This window comes from Rhinolophus hipposideros (genome assembly GCF_964194185.1).
Source record: "Rhinolophus hipposideros genome assembly, chromosome: 1".
Lineage (NCBI taxonomy): Eukaryota > Metazoa > Chordata > Mammalia > Chiroptera > Rhinolophidae > Rhinolophus > Rhinolophus hipposideros.
This window is the reverse complement of record NC_138047.1, coordinates 97871709-97877522: the sequence shown is the minus strand read 5'-3', so window position 1 is coordinate 97877522 and position 5814 is coordinate 97871709.

Here is a 5814-nt window from a genome sequence, read left to right as displayed (position 1 = left end):
GTGTTCCAACCTCCTAAAATGCCTGGAATTTCCAAGCACAACATTTTTTGTCATGCCTCCATGACACATATGCTGTTTTGGGGGGAGTTTGGTGGGAGGGTCGTGTTTTTGACTTTGTTTTTGTGATAGGTATATCTTTGTTCTCTTGGTTCAGGGAAAAGCTCATCTTCATTCTTCAAATCATACAGTACTTCCAGGAGACTTCCTCAATTTCTGAGATATATGTAATTATTCAAATCTTCCCATTGGCTCTACTTTTAAGATTTCCTTACAATGGCTTGTGATGCACTTGGCACTCACTCTAAAACTTTGCTTCCTCCTTTTCTTTCTCCCTCATTTTAGTGTCTACAATCTCCTAATCAGTAACAGTATCATTTACACAACAGGCTTTCAATCACTATGTAGTGAGTTCATGCATAAGTGATATTTAGGAATCTGATCTTTGCAATTGTAAAGTGAGAAGATATTTACATCTGTATTATGACAAGCAGACATAATTTAACCTAAGAGAAAAGAAACTTCTACTATTGTGCCCAGAAATGTAAGAAGAAAAAAACACTTAACTTTATTTTTTAATAGTGGGTTGTGTTCATTGATACAAATTACCAGTATATTGATAGAAGGAATTTTAATTGTCTTGAGTTATGAAATTGGGGTTGAATTACTTAGTGTATAGTATTCAGTTCAGAGTAGATGTTTTAATGTGATTAAGATTTTATAGTGTGTGTTCTTGTTTAGTGTAAAGGAAAGTAGCAGGAAAAAACAAAAGGATTCTTAAAGCTGGTAAATTGTGTTTAATGGAATCAGTTAAAATTATTGGCTTTTTAGACAGCGGATTCTGAGAAAAGCATTACTTCCATAACTTTTATTTTTCTTCTCATATCTGTTGAAATTTCTTTGAAATGAGCTTAGGTTGAGAGCAGGAGGTTAAGGTCAAGTTTATAGAACTGAATCAACTGACTTGATGATTATTTTGTCTGTCCTCATGATTGATTTCTCTGTGTCATTCAGAATTAATCAGGAGAAAACTCAGGAAATCAGATCAGCTGAGCCCAAGTCTGGTTCGATGACCATATGTGACATGGCTCAGGAGTTATTTTCTTCACATGCCATGTCCACTGATCATCAACGAGAGGAGGAATCATTGGGTTTTCCCTATGGAACTGTGATTAAGGAGGGAGAGGAGGACTGAGATGCATTAGAGCATGAAGGAGACAGCAACTATGCACTTTGCAAATGGTCGCCATCACAGAGCCTGATTTCAGGATATTGGGGGTCCATAATTTGAAACTAGAGTTTACGATTGCATTGTTTTCAGTGATGTAAACATTCCTATGGATTTTAATTATATTGGGAGCAACTCTTAAAAGACAAGAGTCCACGAATCACATAAAAAATATTCTTACTAATATCACTTAAAATCAATTTTTATTACAAGAGTTTACAGAGATGTAGGCCTTAGCAGAAAGGCAGTAAAATTGTTGTAATGAGCAAATAAAAGTACAGGAAACCCAGTTAAACTTGAATTTCAGATAAACCACCTTTTTTGTTTTGGTACAATATGTCCCACATATTACATGGGACATACTTATGTGGGGGAAAAAAGCACTGTTTATGTGATAGTTAAATTTAATTGGATACCTCTATCTTATCTGGCAAAAGTCACAAGTAGTCACTGGGATATGTTATTTTGAATACCTTTGAACAACTGCAGTTTTAGCAACAAATACGTGAACTCAACTAAATGTCCTTTTAATGACCATCTATAATTATCTAATTGGTGGAGTTACAATTTAAAGGATGATAAATAAGGACAAAGGCTCAGATCTGTCTACTAAAAAGTTAATAAGTATAGTTCGGGAAGAGGATGACACTAAGTCATGTCTCTGGGAATTGTACTGAAAAAAATTATGACAGTTGCATAGTACTTTGTATTTCATTTGATATATTAGATGGGATTCCTGCCATACACTAAGAAGAAAAATATACCTCTTGGATATTTTGGTAGCTAACATGATAGAGTGAACTTATTCAAGGAAGTGTGGGAGTAGAGGAAGAAGCTTAGATTTGGAGTTCATCAGAATAGCAATTACCCAAGTGGATCAATTTTTTTTTTTAAGAAAATAGATTTTGATAATTGAAGTCTAGGAGGAAACCACCTGGTTCATCCAAAGTGACCTTCAAAATGCAAATACCCAAGTGATTTATGTCATTTTTAAACTCTGTATCTCCAGTTAATGGCTATTCTCTAGATTATTTTGGGGAAAAAACAGCTGGCTCTTATAATTATTATTATGGGATTTGAATGGATAAAAAGAAGACACTGTTCTTTTAAACATTTCTTATGCACCTTCAGAAACAACCCACTGCCTCCATCCCCACTCCATACCCCTTCCCCTTCCTTCCAGCTAGCATATCACCACCCGACTTTAATCACAGGATCTGTCTATATATCTCTAAAAAGAGTCCAGCCAAAGAGCCAAATATTTAGCCAGCCATCTGGATATTCTGTCTACAGGATTCCAGATATCATATTTTAAGAAGACATCTGGGTTTTTGGCCATGATCAAGCGAATTGTATCTTTTTCACTGAGAATACTTGGCCTCGTATAGACAAAGAAATAAATTTATAGGACCAAAAGTTACCTGTGCCTGTGGGGCTGGGATTAAGTTTTGCGGGAGTTGGGGATGAGTGACCGGCTGTACATAGTATCTCCTAGGGGCAGGCTAAAGCTAAGGCTGCTTCTGAAACTATGGAACAAATCTGTTCATTGAAAAGAGCGGCTGAGCTGGCTGACACCAACTGGAAGGAACAGCAAGCCAACAAAAATGGACAAGTCTCCTCCCCACCTAGGGGGCCTTCCAGTCGCTCCCAAGCGCCCCCTATCGGCAGAGTTTAATAGGGAGCCATCTAGTTCCGGGAAACCCTGTCTGCAGAGATGCAGCCGGGGCTTGGCAAAGGTGAGTATGGAGGGAGGGTGAAGCTGAGAGAACCTTAGAACCAGCGTAGGGGGGCTGTTATTTTATACAGGAAGTCCTTGGACCCTGCTCCACCCTGCTCCAGAGAGTGTCTTGGTCACTTTTCTCTGTGCATGGCTGAGCTTCAGAAGAATCATCCACCATCCTGTAAACTCCTTTACGGCACAGGCTGACTGTTACCTATCTCTTATTATCACAAAATGTTTATTAAGTGACTAAATAAATGAAAGGATACCTTTAAGATAATGTGATTGTTATTTTTCTGAATCCATTCAATCTCAAAGTCATGTTTTATGCTGTTAAGTTTAAAATTGAACACAAATATACCAGAAATTAAGCAACTATACTTGCCCACATCTAATTGTAGCCTTAGTAACTTTACAGCTTGTGTTCTACTGATTACCAGCCCTGTGCATATGTGTGTGTACGTATGTGTGTGTGTACTTGTGCCATAGTCAATCTGACTCAAAAAGTATTAAGTAGGCACCTACGAAGCACAAATGTTTGCATCAAATGCTACATGGGACCTGAAAGAATTAAATCGTCCCTAGAGGACTTGGAATATTGATTTCTATGTGTGCCATCTGGCTCATATCACTATTTTTAAAGGGTCTTTTCTTTGATTTATGGAAATCTCTTGAATCCCATTCTTTTCTGTTTTTAAAGATATTAACAATGCACATTGGCCCCCACCTTACTTCAGCATCTAGCTTCATCTCTTCGAAAAATGGCTTTCCTCTCAGAAGTAACCCTTTGGGAGTAATTGTCTAAAGAGAGAAATTAACTCTTTCAGACTCCCAGGGCACCATGGCTAAATGTTCTGTAAAACTCCTCCCTAATTACTACCTGGAGAGAGAGACTTGGCATCTGGAAAACAGCATCCAATGTGTACACGATTATTTCCTTCATTGTTATCTCAAAGAGGGACATGAGTTCATCCCTCTAAAGAAAAAGAAGCCTCACAGATGCTTATTTATAAATAATAGGGTGGAGCTGTGGGCTGTGGGCTTATAACCCCCCAACCTATTTTGAAAATTTGGCTCCTTAGATAATGTGAACATGGAGTCCCCCACTGAAGGACGCAGGCGGAAGGCTGAGGGGTCACATACTGCTGGTAGGGCTCTTACACCGGATTTGGTTGTTACAGGTGATCTTCCTTAGCTGTCTCCAAAAATACATCCAATGTTAAATGTAACCAGGTGTGGGGATAGAGCCCCAGAGAGCAGTTTTCAGGCTCTCGCCCTCACATAGGAAGGTGCTGGCTCATGTAGTAAATGGCCATCAACTGTGATTGGATGGCCATCAGCTGTGGCTAGTTGGCCGTCAGCTGTAACCAGTGAGCCATTGGCCACTAATATAACTGCCATGGCTACGCTAGCAGAAAAATGGGGGTTAGCAAGAAGATGGTGGCTGAGCTAGCAAGTGCGAATGGATTGCAGTTAGCAAGTGGGGTTGGTTGGCAGGCACAAAAGCGGCCAGCAGGTCGCACGTCGTATGAATCCAGCTTCCAGTGAGACTATGGTGGTATGATTCCTCTATCTATGGCTCCATAGGTGTTCCTTTTTGGCCTCACCATGTCCTGCATTCTTATTTGGGGAGCGGGAGCTGAGACCCCCTCAGGCCGTCCTGCATGGCACCAGGTATCTTGTCCCTTTCCCTTCAGAGAAGCCCTCTCTTGAACATTAATACTTTCTTGCCCTGTTTCCTACACACGGTTTTAAAGCCTACAAATACCTTGCTTAACAATTATGGTTTTTAATGGGCCCTCGTCTTGACTTTTAGGGAGGAATGCCTACAGTGTTCTTTGGATTGCTTCATTATTGATATTCTCAAATTTTCTCCACATACAGAAGATCCTGATGCATTAAATTCAGGACATTACCTCTGAAAAGGTTGTTTAAAGTAATAGCATAATATTATCCCTGTCTCACATGATGCCTAATCATATCTCCACCTTATAATCAGGCCATCACCTAGAGACCACTGCAGAGCACACTTAATGTTTTATACAGGTTAGACAAATCTAGTGTTAAATGTAACCCACAGGGACAACCACTGATCAAATTCCTGAGCCCCCAAGCAAATTTTCATGCAGGGATCTTGTGGGGACAGAGTCCCAGAGAGCAGTTTCCAGGTTCTCGGCCTCACTTGGAAAGGTGCTGGCTCAGGTAGTAGATGGCCATCAGCTGTGACTAGTTGACCATCAGCTGTTACTGGTTAGCCATTAGCCACTGACACTGCCATGGCTATGTTGGTTGGTTGGTTGGTGGTTGGTTGGCAGGCAGATAAGCGGTCGGCGGATTGCGGATCCTGTGGCTACTGCTTCCTGTGTCTCCAACCCAGCCACCAGCAAGACTGTAGTGGTATGAACCCCCCATCCATGGCTCTGCGGGTGTTCCTTTTTCGCCTCACCATATCCTGCGTCCTGGTGTGGGGAGCGGGACTAGAGTCCCTGCATTATAGACCCTTTTTCTTTACTTTGAGATAAAAATTTCCAGCAGAAAAAATTTCTCTTGACATTTGCAAGCCCTACTATTGTCTTTGGGTGCAGTAATCATGAAAATGCAAATAGTCTGGTATACATGGTCAAAACAATTTTTCAAAGCAGCTCAGCAGATGTGTTATGTTTAAGTCATTCCCCTCCACTTATTAGTCGGTCAAGATAAACATTCCCAGTCAATACTGATTGCATTAACCTGGACGTATTTTGTGTAGATGTTTCAACGCTGATCCTGTTTTCTGCTTTTAACTGTACAGATACATGACAATAAAGAAAATAATTTTGCTGGCAATTGAATTACAAAATGTGATCGGTTCTCCATTAATGAAACCTCT